The 17,899-nt window shown below is 37.0% G+C and overlaps 1 long non-coding RNA gene, 7 other non-coding genes and 1 pseudogene across 8 annotated transcripts; all 9 read left to right on the top strand.

Moving 5' to 3' along the window:
• Positions 1–4,148: 4,148 nt before the first annotated feature.
• On the top strand, positions 4,149–13,232 carry LOC145739506 (uncharacterized). The gene is made up of 2 exons (XR_014181058.1): positions 4,149–4,269; positions 12,578–13,232. It is a non-coding gene; the product is annotated as an uncharacterized LOC145739506 (long non-coding RNA).
• A 1,709-nt stretch (positions 13,233–14,941) lies between these two features.
• Positions 14,942–15,060, top strand: LOC145739592 (5S ribosomal RNA). Its single transcript, XR_014181101.1, has one exon. It is a non-coding gene; the product is annotated as a 5S ribosomal RNA (ribosomal RNA).
• A 197-nt stretch (positions 15,061–15,257) lies between these two features.
• On the top strand, positions 15,258–15,376 carry LOC145739596 (5S ribosomal RNA). Its single transcript, XR_014181105.1, has one exon. It is a non-coding gene; the product is annotated as a 5S ribosomal RNA (ribosomal RNA).
• Positions 15,377–15,573: 197 nt separating this feature from the next.
• On the top strand, positions 15,574–15,692 carry LOC145739591 (5S ribosomal RNA). The gene has a single exon (XR_014181100.1). It is a non-coding gene; the product is annotated as a 5S ribosomal RNA (ribosomal RNA).
• Positions 15,693–15,890: 198 nt separating this feature from the next.
• On the top strand, positions 15,891–16,009 carry LOC145739604 (5S ribosomal RNA; annotated as a pseudogene).
• A 711-nt stretch (positions 16,010–16,720) lies between these two features.
• On the top strand, positions 16,721–16,839 carry LOC145739590 (5S ribosomal RNA). Its single transcript, XR_014181099.1, has one exon. It is a non-coding gene; the product is annotated as a 5S ribosomal RNA (ribosomal RNA).
• Positions 16,840–17,036: 197 nt separating this feature from the next.
• On the top strand, positions 17,037–17,155 carry LOC145739589 (5S ribosomal RNA). Its single transcript, XR_014181098.1, has one exon. It is a non-coding gene; the product is annotated as a 5S ribosomal RNA (ribosomal RNA).
• Positions 17,156–17,354: 199 nt separating this feature from the next.
• LOC145739588 (5S ribosomal RNA) lies at positions 17,355–17,473 on the top strand. Its single transcript, XR_014181097.1, has one exon. It is a non-coding gene; the product is annotated as a 5S ribosomal RNA (ribosomal RNA).
• Positions 17,474–17,670: 197 nt separating this feature from the next.
• LOC145739587 (5S ribosomal RNA) lies at positions 17,671–17,789 on the top strand. Its single transcript, XR_014181096.1, has one exon. It is a non-coding gene; the product is annotated as a 5S ribosomal RNA (ribosomal RNA).
• The last annotated feature ends 110 nt before the right edge of the window (positions 17,790–17,899 follow it).

Below are 17,899 nucleotides of genomic sequence, written 5' to 3'. Positions count from 1 at the left end.
ACCTAGTCTCTCGACAGAAATCAAACATTTTCCACCTGAGTATGTAATATACTGTTACGGTTTCGGCGTACTATGCTCGATACTTCTGAACGAGCACTCGATTCGGGATGGATCCGATGCGCCGCAATATCTGGCCGGGCGCGTGTTAAAGTAGGCCACCGTTACATAGCGATACACCGAGAAGCATCTTCGATGTTCGACGAAAATCGCGAAGCTTTTTCAGAGTGGTTCTAAAATGTGGTTTACCGAATATAAAAGAAGCGGATTCAGACGGTGAAGCAGTAGTGGATTTCGGAACGCGGTAAAGTGCAATTATGGAGGCCCAACTTGCAGCTATTATGGCAATTCTTGAAAAACAAGAAGAGATTGGACAACGAGACAGAGAAGAACAAGAAGGGATTCGACAACAAGACAAAGAAGAAGACAGAGAGCGGCAAGAAAAGCGTAACGTAGAAATATTGGACGTTCTAGCGGGGACCAAGACAGAAATCCAAGAGTATGTAACCCATAGTCTCAATAAAATTCAAAATAATGTTCGGGAGGACATTAATAAAATTCAGAATGATGTCGAGATAACACTACGCGACTTAGAGCGGAAAATTGACAGCAGAGGAGCCAGCTCTACAGTCATCACCGGAAACGGGCTCAACAAGATCAAGCCTCCCACATACGACGGTCAAACTTCATCGGCAACGTACCAACTCCAATTTGAGGCCGCTGCAAATGCAAATGGATGGAGTAACAAGGAAATGGCTGTAGCACTACGAGCACCTGCAGTAGAGCTGTTACAGACTCTGCCTATCGCCCAACAAAGCAACTATGAAGCATTAGTAGCTGCATTAGAACGTCATTATGGGGATCAGCATAGGAAAGGAGTGTATCAAACACAATTAAAGGCAAGACAGCAGAAAACTGGTGAAAATTTACAAGAGTTTGAAGCCGAAATTCGTCGCCTTGTGCATCTGGCTCACCCAGCCGTCCCGGATGAAATCCAAGAAGAATTTGTGGCACAGTATTTTGTAGAAGGGATTCGAGATCCAGACCAAACTTGTTCATTATGGATTCAATCAATTAGAAAAACATACGACCGACTCAATTCGTGTACACCTATTAAACCAGCGGAATTGCATACAAAGTTAGAGTCAATCCTAACAAAATCAGAATGCTCAGACTCGTCACTTAAAGTCACATCCGGTTTAATGTCAGATACATGCCAATCTCCCAAATTATTTCCATCCCTGTCAACCAAACGGTATACTAAATTAGAGAGGACTTTAGAAATAGTACACGGAATGTACCTAGGTGCCAACTTGGCAGCAAAACCGTCTACTGCTTTAGATAAAACATAATTTTTCCTACAGACCTGATCTCCAACATGATACTTAACATCTCTCTTTCGAAAATCATAACGTTGTTTACTTTGAATGTAAGATTTATGAAGTCGTTTCCGAACTTCTTCATAGATGTTAGGTAATTCCTGAACCGTATTGGGGTTATGCACTTTATCAGAAATTTCCACTTTATTGTCAGCATTATCACTGATTAAACCATAAAATGAACCATTAACAGGTATATTCCTGCCAAAGTTTAAAAATGCAGGAGAGAAACCAGTAATTTAATGTTTAGCCAGTCTAATAGCCTGGGCAACTTGGAAAATAGATTTATCCCAATCCCTGTGATTTTCATGAATATACGATCTTATTGCAGTGATTATCACTTGAAGGGTGCACGGGAAAAACAAGCTAAGTCAAATTTTGAAGTTTTTGAGTACAGCAGTTTTATCTCTAAAATCGTTGTTAACTGGTCACCTATACGCATTAGAAACATAAATATTTTTTTATATATAAAGTAGCATGCTTTTTTATTTAATATAATAATTACAAGGTGGTTGTTGAAGAAGATACAAAAATAGGTCTTGACTTAGCCTGTTTTTCACCAGATTTATATTATAAATATTAAATTCGTCAAACTTAAGTAGCAAACAAGGTAATTCATAAATTAAAATGTATGTCAAAAAATAATTAGTTGAAACCTTGTTTTTTTTTTGTTGATAAAAAATTATTAAACTAATTAGTTACTAAAAAGATTGAAAGGTAAGTAGGTCATTCCCGTGTACGCCTATCCTAAAATATGTTCTATTAGACGACGTAGCTCGTTTTTCTTCTGACTAAGTTTGGACACTGTTTTCTCAATTTGGCCAAAAATTGACTTAGCTTGTTTTTCCCGTGCACCCTTCACTTGGTTGACTCTTTCAGTGTGGTTTACTTGTGCATGATATTTAGCGTTATACCAAATTTTCTGGACATTATAGTTAGTCATGAGATTTTTAAACTCCTTGCTAGTAAACTGACTACCATTGTCACAAGAGAAAATTTGGCAAACACCAAACAAAAGGAAAACTTGATTTTCAATGAACTTAACTATGGCCTTAGAAGTCGCTTTCGCCATAGGGTGCACAAGTACAAATTTAGTGAACCAATCCACCACAACAAGAACGTACTGGTTTCCCGATTTTGATCTGGGATAAGGACCAATAAGATCAGCTGACAATAACTGGAAAGGAAAATTAACATTTTGGTATTGGCCCATAAGACCTGCCTGGGGTAAATGACTAGATTTACTAGCAGCGCAAATAGTGCATTTTCTAACATAATGGTAAACAGAATCTCGCATATTGGCCCAATAATACAGTTCAGCAACCCTAGACAACGTTTTAGAGATGCCTAAATGACCGGCTGTTTCATGATCGTGAAACTTTTCAAGAATTTCCCGTCTATGAGCCGTAGGTACAACAATTTTCCAATTGGAAACATTGCCATCCAAGTTGTACTTAGAAAATACATGTCTATAAAGACAGTTATTTTCCACTTTAAAAGTCGGAAATTTATCAGGCGATTCTTGAACTTTCACTAACATGTCACGATACCATTTATCCAAAATTAGATTGGTCAAATTTAAAACTGCGACATCTTCCAAACTTCTCGAAAGAGCATCAGCTACAGTATTGGCAACACCCTTTCTATGCACAATATTAAATGAATACTGAGATAACTTTACAATCCATTGTTCTATTCCCACGCTTATTCCTATATTTTATTACATTTATACTTAGTCAGCTCTAGACCCACTTCATTCCATCTCTCTCTTTAATCGCAATTCTTTTTCGCTTACTAGTTTAAGTCTTAGGCCGCAAGCATTACCAATGTATTACCATTCCGACTCTCAACCACATCTCATCATAGATTTTCAGTTTAAGAGCGTAGTCATTAAACACCTTAACCAGTACTCGTGAATTTTACTTGTTCAACAACATCGAACCTAACAATGTCTTATCAATCCACATTTTACGCTGCACTTTTCCACTATCTACGCATAATTGTTGTTTTCCGATTATTTTTCATGTAATTAGGTTAGGTATCTAGCCGCAACAATATGTATATTCAAAAGCAACAAAAATATGTTTTTTTGCTAATGCCCTATCTGTAATATAACCAAAACCTATATTGATACAAACCCTATGTTTTTGCCCCCTTCCTTTAGTCACAACTGCATATAAAAATATAAGCAAACTGTTCTCGGCGTGATGATAGCCTAAAATCATCTGCTATTGATGTTAAAATAGAAATTGAAACAAGAGTGGGTATACCCGCATCGGCCGCATCTACTAAAGCTTATTGAGTAATAATTCAGGATTGAATTATGGAGCAATTACCACTTGAAATTGTGAAATTGTTCGCAATGTAAATTAAATAAAAAAGTTTATGTTTTTTTCTCCTTCTAATGTAATATTGAGAGGTGTTAGAAGTCGTTGAGGGGGTTGTTTAGGGGTTGTTTACTGGTTTGAAAGGATTGTGGTAAGTCTAACGGACAACGGGGGTTGGGGGGGTCTACGACGTCACATATGTGACGGTTAGGACAGTGGGGAGTTCCACGCCACGTGACGACAGGTGACGACAGATGACATTTGACAGGTGAAATTTCACAGGTGACGACAGGACGTCTATTCTATAGTGACCATGGGAAAAGTTCCCTGGGAACTATTGTTTTGCGGGTTGCCTAAAACCATGGGAAATCGAAATTCCCATGGTTTCGATCACGGGATAGTGGACTTGCGCAAGAGGCCGAAAAATGGCAGTTTTGACAATAACAAAACAAAAATTTGAAAATGTTCGTTGGTTACACGTCGTTACTTCAATTTGATTTGTTTAGGACTTGAAATATCTCAAATATCTTGAAAAAGTAGTTTATACTTATTAGAATTGAAGAAGGGTAAGTGTTTAGTCTTCAGCTAAACATATATCTTAATGTTATATAAATAATCAGGGTAATTAAGGACAATCATAGTTTATAGATCTTTTAACATTTCATAATTACAATTAGTAAGCAAAACGATAATTGTTTAACTATATTCAAAACAGCGTAACATAGCGTTCTATATTATTTAACAGTGGTTGCAATAATTATAGTTCAGCAGCCACCAAACTGTTTATATATTGTTTACAAATGATGACTGTAACAACCATGTCAAAACCATAGAGTTTAATTGTTTCTGAGCCACTGGTATGGTTAATAGTTTAGTAAGATTGTTAGTTACATGCGTAGGATTAAATCAGTATTGAAATGGCACTCAAGACTCTCAATAACTCTACCCACCCAATCTAAACCTTCAACCTCCTCAATATTAAACATGGTCCTTCGAGTCTAAAATAATTAATCAGTAACCTATGTTAGCCATAGAACAAAAAATCTAATCAAGTAATATTCGGCCGCGAGTCGCGTATACAAATCGATAACTCTATCGAAAAATCTATATCTGTTAAGTGTTTCACCCAAGTGCAGATAACAAGTAAAGTGAAGTGATTCATTCAGTGCAAGTGAAGAGTTTAATCTCAACACAAAAATGGAAACCGTTAACAAATTAAGCAAAGCTCAAGAGGTATTAGGACAAGAGATCAAACGCATTCACACCAATATAAAGAAAGACCCATTAAACAGAAAAACCTTACAATACGTTGAAGAAAAAAGAACTCAAGTTCAGAAGCTATGGAACGAAGTTAAAGTAAATGACACCCAGCTCAAAGAGCTGAAAACATTAGAAACGCAACACGCTACGTACTTTGCTAGCAATTACTTTGAACAAATCAGAACCATTTATAACGATGCTCTACAAGAGTTAAACAACTGCAAGAAAAAACTACTAGACGAAGAGAGAAAACAAGAATTAAAGCAACAAGATAAGCAGCAAAAAAGTGCCACTCTAAATCAACTCACGCAGGAACAAACCTTGCGAATGAGCGATTTGGATAAACTGGTTGAAGAATTCACTGCAACATTTGATCCCGAGGTAAAAAGTGGACTTTTTTCAACAATTTTGAAAGACTGGAACATCGTAACATTCTTACACTGGGAAATTTCAAAATTGGACGTTGATAAAGTCTCAAAATATTTTGAGGAAAACAAATTCAAGCAACTTCGTACCTTGATTGCCAAAATTCAAGGACAATCTAACAGCATATCATCACCTCTGAAAAGCGAGGTAGAAAACCAACAACCACAAATGTCAGTGAATAGAACCAATAACATCAGCCTACCTCAAATAAAGATACCAATATTTACTGGAAACTACGAAGAGTGGACGCCATTTGAAGACATGTTCAAGAATGTGATCCATAACAACGAGGCACTCAGCGAAATCGAAAAAATGAACTATCTAAAAGCTCATGTCACAGGGGAAGCTGGCAGAGCAATTCAACATTTTCAAATCAGTTCAGCGAACTACCATATTGCATGGGGTCATCTCAAAGAGAGATACAGTAACGAACGCCTAATCACCAACAAGCTTATTAACAAAATACTGGATCTACCTGACAGCAAACAAGAATCATCAGAGCAGCTAAAAGAAATTTACAACACAACAAAAGAATGCTTGAAAGCCATTGAAGCTCTGAACATGAATACATCTCAATGGGACCCGATCATCGGTTGCGTCCTACTGCGGAAAATCGATAAGAGAACACAAGAGCTATTTGAAGCTAGTTTGATCAATCCACTACAAGTGCCAGAACTCGACGAGATGTTGAACTTCATCCTTAAGCGGTTTCGAGCCATCGAATCCATATCTACCGATCGACATGACGGACGCGAAAACAATAGCAGCATGGGCAGTTATCAACCACATCAGAGAAAACAGCAAAGTCAAAGCTGTAAGTACTGCAATTTATCTAACCATACCATTTATCAATGTTTAAAATTCAAAGCATTAACAGCTTATCAACGGTTTAATGCTGCTAAGGAAAAACGGTTATGTTTAAATTGCTTAAACCCCGATTTAACTACAAAATGCCTGTCATTTCAAAAATGCAGAATTTGTTTTCAAAATCATCATACGCTTATCCACAAAGAAAACAACCACAACAAAACGAAAACGCCAAAAGAGCAGAAATCAAAACCATACTTCAATCAATCAAACAGGGTAGGAATACATGTCGCGCATGAAGGAGGTAAAACATTATTAGCGACAGCAATCATTAGAATTCAAGATTCAGATGGAAAAAACGAAAATTTGAGAGCCTTGATCGATTCAGGTTCGCAAGCATCGTTTATCACTATGGAAGCTGCCAATTTACTACAATTACCCAAACAGAAAATTCATGCAGAAATTTCTGGTATAGGGGGATCAACCAATGAGAGCTGCAAATACAAAATATCTGTACAATGCAAACCACGCATTACTAGCAAATTTACGTTAAATACTGAACTGCTGATTTTACAAAAATTAGCAAAAGATATGCCAGAACACCCAATTGAAGTAAATACCGAATTATGGCAAAATAAAATTCTTGCTGACCCAGGCTTCGGAAAGCCGGGTCCAATTGATGTGATTCTTGGAGCCCAAGAATTTTACGAAATTTTGTTAGAAGGAATGGACAAGTCAAACGACGGCCTTGTCGCGCAAAAATACAGAGTTAGGCTGGATAATTTGGGGAAGCATTCATCAATCCTTAAAACAAACCAACATTGCAGTAGTAAGCATGATAACACAGTCTGAAGAGAAAGAATTATCACGGTTCTGGGAATTAGAGGAAATTTCGGAAAAACGACAATTAACAAGCGATGAAAATGCATGCGAGGCATTTTACGATAAAACAACATTGCGTAATTCGAGCGGTTCGTACACTGTTCAAATTCCGTTTAAAAACGAAATTGAGTCATCGCAATTAGGTGAGTCAAGGCCAAGAGCGTTGGCACGTTTACTGTCCTTGGAGAAACGATTATCTAATGATTACAAGTTGAATTTGGAATATACAAAGTTTATGAGTGAATACATTAAGCTAGGTCACATGAAACAGGTGCAGTGGAGTAACCAAATCCAAGGAAAATATTACATACCTCATCAACCAGTGTTTGACGCATCATCAAAAACGACAAATGGAAAAAGTTTAAATGACATCATGCACGTAGGTCCTAAAATTCAAGATGACCTTATAGATATTCTATTACGTTGGAGAAGTCACAGAATAGGATTTACAGCCGACATAGAGAAGATGTATAGACAAATTCGAATTTCTGAAGAAGATCAGGACTATCACAGAATCTTATGGAGATTCTTGACAAACGACCCAATTCAAGAATTCAAGTTATTGACCGTAACGTATGGAACGGCTGCAGCACCATACTTGGCTGTAAAAACAATTCAAAGGTTAGCGGAAGACGAGAAAATGTCGTATCCAACAGCATCAAAAATCAGCTTACAGGACTTCTATGTGGACGATCTAATGTCAGGTGCAGAAGACGAAAGAGAGGCAATTGAAACGGTGAATGAACTAATAAGCATGTTCAAGGCCAGCGGGATAACACTAAGAAAATGGTCTAGTAATAACAGGGAAGTCATAAAAGCAATACCAGTAGAATTGCGAGACGAAAGCGCAGTCAACATTCAAGAAGATGACACCAGAAGATCATTAGGATTATTATGGTCACCAAGTGACGATTCCATAAGATTTAAGGTGGCGTTAGCACCGTCACAAAAGCTTTCGAAAAGAACAATATTAGCGGACATTGCGAAACTATTCGATCCGTTAGGATGGCTAAGTCCAGTATTAGTCAAAGCAAAATTGATCATGCAAACATTATGGTTAGAAAAACTTAGCTGGGATGAAGAAGTCTCACAAGAAATAGCAGCTTGTTGGAATAAGTTTCGGCAGCAGTTAAAGTCCGTTGAAGAAATCAGCATTCCGCGTTGGACGTATCAATCAACCAAGAACAAAATTGAACTACATGGATTTAGCGATGCTTCAGAGAAGGCATACGGAGCTGTAGTTTACGTAAAAACTATAAATAACGACAAAAGCATCAAAATCACACTATTGACTGCAAAGTCAAAAGTAGCACCAATAAAAACAAAAACAACACTACCAAAACTTGAGTTATGTGCAGCAGTATTGTTAGCAAGATTACTAACTAGAATTAAAACGGCTCTACGTTTGAACAAAACACCCACATACGCTTGGATTGATTCCATGATAGCATTATCATGGATCCAAGGAACGCAAAATAATTGGAAAACATTTGTGGCAAATCGAGTATCTGAGATACAAAACTTGGTGCCATCTCAGCATTGGAATCATGGTGGCAAGGCCCAACGTGGCTGCAAGGAAACAAATACCCAGTAAACGCAAAAATTCCAGAGACCGAAGAAGAAAGGAAAAAGAGCATACAAGTAAATGTAGCGCAAAGAAGTGAACCCAAAATTCATGAAAAAATTTCATCATTGCTGTCAATGAATCGCATAATTGCCTATTGTTATAGATTCATTAACAATTGCAAAAAAACAGGCATCAGGAAAGGTACATTAACAATTCAGGAAATTAGCAACGCTGAAGAAAAAATTGTTCGGTTAGGACAAGCTGGAGCATTTCACGCGGAAATTTAAGCTCTAAAATCAAATAAAACAATAGATAAACAAAGTAAAATAGTCAATTTAAGTCCGTTTATCGACAAAAACAATATCCTACGAGTAGGAGGTAGACTGAAACATTCACTATTAAAATACATAGAAAAACATCCCATAATTTTACCAGGAAGATGTCATTTAACAAACTTGATTATAAGAGATGCGCATAACACAACATTACATGGAGGTAACCAGAATACCTTAGCCTTCATTAGAAGAAAATTTTGGCTGATTAATGGAAAAAAGGCAGTAAAAAAGATAATTAACAATTGTGTAAAATGTATCAGATATAAAGCTGCTACAGCACAACAGTTAATGGGACAGTTACCACCACCTCGAGTTACTCAATCAGCGGCATTTTTACACACTGGAATTGATTATGCAGGACCAATTCAAGTGCGAACCACAAAAGGACGAGGAAATAAATCATATAAGGGTTAAGTGACATGCTAGCTGAAACATTTTTAGCAGCGTTAAAACGGTTCATATCTAGACGAGGAAAATGTGCACACATCTATAGTGACAATGGCACAACTTTTGTAGGGGCAAACAACTTAATCGAGTCAGAAGTTATCGCGTTACTCAGAAAGGAGAAAATTGAGGATCGAAGCACATCGTTGGGCATACAGTGGCACTTTATCCCTCCCTCAGCACCTCATTTTGGTGGTCTTTGGGAAGCGGGCGTCAAATCCACAAAGTATCATTTAAGACGAGTGATTGGAGATACAACATTGACCTTCGAGGAGTTATATACGTTGTTAACACTTATTGAGGTATCATTGAACTCAAGGCCTTTGTGTCCGTTGTCCGAAGACATAAACGATGTTGCCGTTCTCACACCAGGTCACTTTCTAATCGGAAGAGAACTATTGTCACCGATTACCCCAATCTGCGAAGACATCATCAGTAATATGAATCAAAGATGGAAAATGATACATAAAATGCGTAAAAAATTTTGGAATACATGGATGCAAGAGTACATACATCAACTTCAGCAGCGGTACAAATGGACATCCAAATCAAACAATTTAGAAACGGGAGAAGTAGTAATCTTAAAAGAAGATAACGTAAAACCAAGTCAATGGCCATTAGCTCGAATAACCGAAGCGCACGCGGATAAGAACGGAATTGTTCGAGTAGTGTCAATAAAGAAGCCAGGGGGAGTAATTACCCAACGGCCGATTCATAAGCTTATACCGTTACGTGGAGAATCAGAAAAAAAGGCAGTAGAATATGGAAATGAGAGAAATCAATTTAAAGGCAAAACAAGGTCAGCGAATTTGTGGAAGAAAGCCGTTGTTGCGATTTTATTCATATTAAGCTTAGTAAATTCAGCAAAGGCTCAATATAAGATAGAATCCAAAACCAGGATTGTACATTGAACATATTGGACAAGCAAAAATAGAAAGGGGAATCTTTCGAATTGACATAAAGCTGAATAAATCTGATATCAGCTACCACATAAAAAACATAAAAAATGTTACAGCCCAGATTCAGAACGTATGCCAAAATGTGGCAGAAATATCAGAAAAAACTGAATGCAACACATTAATTTCCGTTATGCAATTAAAAGAAACTAGACTAGAGTGGGTTATAAAAGGAATATACGACGTTACAAGGTCAAGGAAACGGCGAGGATTACTTGGAAAACTGATGACTTCAATTTTTGGCGTAAATGACGAAGTATACACCGACATTAACAATCTAGAAAAGAATCAACAACAATTAATACATGCATCTAGTCATCAAACTAAATTTATGCTGAAGGCACTATCTCAGTTTAACGACACCGAAAACAGAATTTACAGCAAGCTTAAGCAGTTTCAAGAAAAGGTTATCAGAAGCCAAGCCGCTATAACTGAGATGAAGCAAAGCTGGTTTCAAGCGGTGGACGAAAACAGACTTAGCATTCACCTTCTGAGCTCATATCAAGTTGGGAACAATTATTTAGATGAAGTATATGACTATTATAAAAGTCTGTCTGACATCTTATACAACACAGGCAACATATACTCAATGTTAACACCGGGGCAGATAAGGGAAATAATCCAAACTGCAGAGCGCAAAATGCCACCAAGCATTGAAATCTTTCCTCAACCCATATTGAAAACTGAACTTGAGGAAACAGAAAAACAACTACACGTTTATGTGTATTTTATAGTAACTGAGTTCAGCAATTTTACCGTAGTCAAGGTCAGTGCGCGAAACCGTCTGCAGTGGAAGACGACACGTATTTAACAATTGACCTACCTCAAGAACTGCTAGCTAGTGATTACAATGAACAAAAATATTTTCACATAAGTGAAGAAGAATTTAAGAATTGCATAGGAATCAGAAAACATTTATTCGTATGCTCACCGCCTTTAATAAGGAACATTGAAAACAGACCGAATTGCATTTTAGATGAAATATATCAACGAACTGAACATTCGAGCTGTCCCGTTAAGCGAGTGAAAATTAAAGCAATGCAATGGATTCAACTTTACACCAAAAATTCGTGGATTTTTGTGTCACCTGATTCATCAAAAGTTGCAATGACGTGTAACGGTAATAGAGAAGATTTAGTCTTAAATAAAACAGGAATCATTTCGATTTCATCAAATTGCATTATATCGACTAATAAAATATCTATAGCAGCTAGGCGCAGCGACGTATTTCCGGTTCTAGCAGGTTTTATCAAGCAGGTGGCGGTAAACTTGACCACGTCAATAAAGCAACCACCTCAAAGCCAATACGAAGAAAACATCATTCATCCCTCAGATGATTTTCGAAAGCTAAAAGAAATGGAGGAAGGGACATTGAAACCGAGCTAGGACAACATCACTGGAAATCCATAACTAAACATTCTATGTTCACAGGTGCACTGACATCAGCAGCGGTAGTACTTATTATCATGGCGGTCATAGTAGCAGTCAACAAATGCCGTCGGGCACTAACTACTGCCAGATCTCAACCAACAACCAAACATAAGACATCTTCAGAGATGCTAGAACTGGCATCGCTAAGACGACACAGTCTCAACAATGAGGCCTGATATGAAATCATCAACCTCTAATTCAGCTCGCCAAATTCAGTCGAGCCCGGCAAGATGTTTAGTCTTCAGCTAAACATATATCTTAATGTTATATAAATAATCAGGGTAATTAAGGACAATCATAGTTTATAGATCTTTTAACATTTCATAATTACAATTAGTAAGCAAAACGATAATTGTTTAACTATATTCAAAACAGCGTAACATAGCGTTCTATATTATTTAACAGTGGTTGCAATAGTTATAGTTCAGCAGCCACCAAACTGTTTATATATTGTTTACAAATGATGACTGTAACAACCATGTCAAAACCATAGAGTTTAATTGTTTCTAAGCCACTGGTATGGTTAATAGTTTAGTAAGATTGTTAGTTACATGCGTAGGATTAAATCAGTATTGAAATGGCACTCAAGACTCTCAATAACTCTACCCACCCAATCTAAACCTTCAACCTCCTCAATATTAAACAGTAAGTATTTATGTTCTATGTTAGTACTGAAGGTAGTTCTGAGCCTGTTTAATCCAATATTCAATATTAAATGTTTTTACATTATTGAGGTTAAAATAATGTATTTGGTTTTATTGCTCAGTGAAATGGAGTCATTAAATCCAAGCAGTGCCTTTGTAAACGAGGCACAAAAACAGATGCTCCTATGAGATCCAGATCTATATCTGCTGCGGGAGAATGAGGCACTGAGGAGTGGTCGCTTTTCTCCCAATTTTACAAGGCAGGATTCCCAGAAACAGTGGAAAGAGATAGCCGATCAATTAAACAGGGTTACTGGTGGAGCTGTGAAGGATTGGCTCAAATGGCGAAGGGTAAGTTCTAGGTACTTACATGATTATGCTTTTTAGGAGAAATCCAGGGAGAAATCACTATCTAATATTGCGCAAACTTTTTTTGAAATAGTATAAGGATATTACTGTCTGTTTTGTAGACATGGCAAGATTTAAAAAATAATGCTATTTCAAAACAGACAAAAATAAAAAAATCCATGAATGCCACTGGTCGAGGAATGCCACCTCAAGAAGTGTTAAATTTATTTGATCTGCAAATATTGGAGCTAATACCAAATAGCGTTATTGAGGGGCACTCAGAAGTTGCAGAGTCTGAGGTCTCTTTAAACTTCACTAAAGAAGTGGTAATAAAGTTGTAGTTTTGTCAGATTAAACACGCTACGCACTTTGAAGAATCTTTATTATATATAACGTTGAACAGAATAACATGAAACTTGGTTGTTCCTTACAAGACTACTTTTTTAGAACACATAACCTTAAAACTACTTTTAAATAAACATGTGGACAAAATTGACATAACATTATGTCAAATGTCAAACAACTGACAGAGTACAGTACACCATTGATATTGTAAACATAACAAAAGTTTGTTCATTTAAAGTTCCTGAGTTTAATGATTTTCTTGTTTTATGTATGATTCATTTAGAGTGAAATTAGAAGTGACCAACAAATATCTGGGCCAAGTGATATGGAAGTGCCTGTGGTAAAAAAAACAAACAGTTTCAATGTGACTGCAAATAAAGAATTGGAGAAAACTGGTAAATATGATTAAAAAAATTAATATAGAAAAATCCCTACATACAGTGAGGACGCGTAGATTAGAACAAATTTATTTAAAATTAAGGGTTTTGTTTTTTAGAAATACGTTCGTACACATCGATTTTTATTTTTGTCAGCGATTTTTTTTTATTACAAAAAAAATTAAATAATTTTTTTATTTAGTTTTTTTTCCTACTTAGAATTTGATGCACAATTCAAAAATTAAATTAAAAATAGGTAATTTTATTTGAAAAAATGAAGTTGATATTAGCAACTTATTTTTGGGCCACCCTGTATACATGCAATAATCATAAAAAAAAACCGCAGACAAAAATAGATATCGATGTGTAGGAGCGTATTTCCAAAAAACCAAACCCTTAATTTTAAATGAATTTGTTACAACCTGCGCGTCCTCACTGTATAAAACTAATATTTATTACAAAGTTTTTAAACTGAATGACCTCTTATGATAATTGGCACTTGGGTTTTGTATGATATGTGATTTGTAAGTAACTATCTCCTGGATAACTTTTTGGTTGTTGTAAAAATCAGGCAATAGTATAGAAAGAGAATTAGTCTTACAGATTTTACTAACTATATACCACAAAAATCAAACAAAAATGTGAGGATGCAACAATGCAAGGGACTGGTAAATCATGCAAATGTCTCATCCAAAATGATGTCTGCTGCATGATTGCGGCATTATTTTTTGTTTGATTTGAATTTGCAACAAATTTTATTTAAGCAAGCACTTATTATACCGTAGATCATAACTGTAGTGTCAGAGAAAAAAACACTCTAAAAAGGAAACTGAGGACACCAGGAGTGATAACCAAAATTGCAAGATTGGTAACCTCCAAGCACAGTCCCAAAAGTTAATGGACATGTCAGAAACACAAGCTGTGGAGACAAAACAATATCGGCAAGAAAAACTTCTTTTATTACGAAGCATTGGTTCAACCTTGGAAAAAATCATTTGAGTTTAAAAAAGTAAATTTTAAACAGTTGTACATACACAAGTACAAAATTTAAATACTAATTTTATCTTGTTGTTATTTTCGATAAATGATTTAGTTTTCTGTTTTATTTAGAGGTTTTTTCTTTTATTTCTTTGTTGAGAATTTTTTTATTTATTTGTAGTTTTTATTATAAAACTGTGTTGTTAATGTTTTAGTCCATTCTAGACTGCAGTTGTAATTATAAGACTGGTAGAATATTTTATTTAGAATTTTTGCTGTAATTTTTATTTAGAGTTCTTTTTCTTCATCTTTTTAGGAACTAGCTACAGCTCTGAGATAATTTAGTCATCCATTTCAACCATGCAACCAAGAAAATGACATTTGCATTTCTCCTACACTTTTGGTGGTTTTTACTACTCGGTTATTGATTAGTTAGCAGGCAACTGCCATACCACGCTGGATATACCGGTTCCCGTCCGATCACCGCAGTCAAGCAGCGTAGGGCGTGGTTAGTACTTGGATGGGTGACCGCCTGGGAACACCACGTGTAGTTGCCTTTTTTTGCACTTGTGGACGAAAATGATATGAAACTTATGCTTTTTTCTTTGAAGTCGGTTATATCATCTTTTTAGGAACTAGCTACAGCTCTGAGATAATTTAGCCATCCATTTCAACCATGCAACCATGAAAATGACATTTGCATTTCTCCTACACTTTTGGTGGTTTTTATTACTCGGTTATTGATTAGTTTACAGGCAACTGCCATACCACGCTGGATATACCGGTTCCCGTCCGATCACCGCAGTCAAGCAGCGTAGGGCGTGGTTAGTACTTGGATGGGTGACCGCCTGGGAACACCACGTGTAGTTGACTTTTTTTGCACTTGTGGACGAAAATGATATGAAACTTATGCTTTTTTCTTTGAAGTCGGTTATATCATCTTTTTAGGAACTAGCTACAGCTCTGAGATAATTTAGCCATCCATTTCAACCATGCAACCAAGAAAATGACATTTACATTTCTCCTACACTTTTGGTGGTTTTTATTACTCGGTTATTGATTAGTTTACAGGCAACTGCCATACCACGCTGGATATACCGGTTCCCGTCCGATCACCGCAGTCAAGCAGCGTAGGGCGTGGTTAGTACTTGGATGGGTGACCGCCTGGGAACACCACGTGTAGTTGCCTTTTTTTTGCACTTGAGGACGAAAACGATATGAAACTTATTGTGTTTGTTTTTGAAGTCGGTTATTTGATCTTTTTAGGAACTAGCTACAGCTCTGAGATAATTTAGCCATCCATTTCAACCATGCAACCATGAAAATGACATTTGCATTTCTCCTACACTTTTGGTGGTTTTATTACTCGGTTATTGATTAGTTTACAGGCAACTGCCATACCACGCTGGATATACCGGTTCCCGTCCGATCACCGCAGTCAAGCAGCGTAGGGCGTGGTTAGTACTTGGATGGGTGACCGCCTGGGAACACCACAGGCATTTACGAATATTCTACCGGTAGATACCTATTTAACCTAGAGCGTTCGAAAATTGTTTTTGGTAACTACTATTGCCGTTCTGAAATTTTACCCATATACCGAATATATGCACCCGGTTTATGATTTATGGATCGAGAAGTTCCGTCGGTAAATTAAGAAAAAAGTGACTTTTGACAGGTTTTCCGTTAAAATTTAAAATCATAACCTCAAAAATTAGTTTATGGTTGACGGTTTGTCGGTTTGTTCCACTAGCTAGCTTATGAGATTGACCTGTTAAATTAAAATGGATACTGGAATATGTTCTGTTTGCGAGATGGAGGGAGAGTATGCCGATATTATAAAACATTTCAACAATGAAAATCTGGATGCCAGATGTCAAAGACATATCAGGAATAGGAATACCAATCGCGTTCTAAAATTAATTCAACCGTAATGAACCAGATCTTTAAAAGTTACACCGATTGTGGTAAACGGTGGAATTAGCAGGTATAATTTTCGTAAATGCCTCACGTGTAGTTGCCTTTTTTTGCACTTGTGGACGAAAATGATATGAAACTTATGCTTTTTTCTTTGAAGTCGGTTATATCATCTTTTTAGGAACTAGCTACAGCTCTGAGATAATTTAGCCATCCATTTCAACCATGCAACCAAGAAAATGACATTTGCATTTCTCCTACACTTTTGGTGGTTTTTATTACTCGGTTATTGATTAGTTTACAGGCAACTGCCATACCACGCTGGATATACCGGTTCCCGTCCGATCACCGCAGTCAAGCAGCGTAGGGCGTGGTTAGTACTTGGATGGGTGACCGCCTGGGAACACCACGTGTAGTTGCCTTTTTTTGCACTTGTGGACGAAAATGATATGAAACTTATGCTTTTTTCTTTGAAGTCGGTTATATCATCTTTTTAGGAACTAGCTACAGCTCTGAGATAATTTAGTCATCCATTTCAACCATGCAACCAAGAAAATGACATTTGCATTTCTCCTACACTTTTGGTGGTTTTTACTACTCGGTTATTGATTATTTAGCAGGCAACTGCCATACCACGCTGGATATACCGGTTCCCGTCCGATCACCGCAGTCAAGCAGCGTAGGGCGTGGTTAGTACTTGGATGGGTGACCGCCTGGGAACACCACGTGTAGTTGCCTTTTTTTTGCACTTGAGGACGAAAACGATATGAAACTTATTGTTTTTGTTTTTGAAGTCGGTTATTTGATCTTTTTAGGAACTAGCTACAGCTCTGAGATAATTTAGCCATCCATTTCAACCATGCAACCATGAAAATGACATTTGCATTTCTCCTACACTTTTGGTGGTTTTTATTACTCGGTTATTGATTAGTTTACAGGCAACTGCCATACCACGCTGGATATACCGGTTCCCGTCCGATCACCGCAGTCAAGCAGCGTAGGGCGTGGTTAGTACTTGGATGGGTGACCGCCTGGGAACACCACGTGTAGTTGCCTTTTTTTGCACTTGTGGACGAAAATGATATGAAACTTATGCTTTTTTCTTTGAAGTCGGTTATTTGATCTTTTTAGGAACTAGCTACAGCTCTGAGATAATTTAGTCATCCATTTCAACCATGCAACCAAGAAAATGACATTTGCATTTCTCCTACACTTTTGGTGGTTTTTACTACTCGGTTATTGATTATTTAGCAGGCAACTGCCATACCACGCTGGATATACCGGTTCCCGTCCGATCACCGCAGTCAAGCAGCGTAGGGCGTGGTTAGTACTTGGATGGGTGACCGCCTGGGAACACCACGTGTAGTTGCCTTTTTTTGCACTTGTGGACGAAAATGATATGAAACTTATGCTTTTTTCTTTGAAGTCGGTTATATCATCTTTTTAGGAACTAGCTACAGCTCTGAGATAATTTAGCCATCC

This window comes from Ips typographus, unplaced genomic scaffold (assembly GCF_016097725.1).
Source record: "Ips typographus isolate SLU unplaced genomic scaffold, UJ_Ityp_2.0 IpsContig33, whole genome shotgun sequence".
In the NCBI taxonomy this organism is placed as follows: domain Eukaryota; kingdom Metazoa; phylum Arthropoda; class Insecta; order Coleoptera; family Curculionidae; genus Ips; species Ips typographus.
The sequence above is the reverse complement of the archived record's forward strand: the minus strand, read 5'-3'. Positions and strand labels throughout refer to the sequence as shown.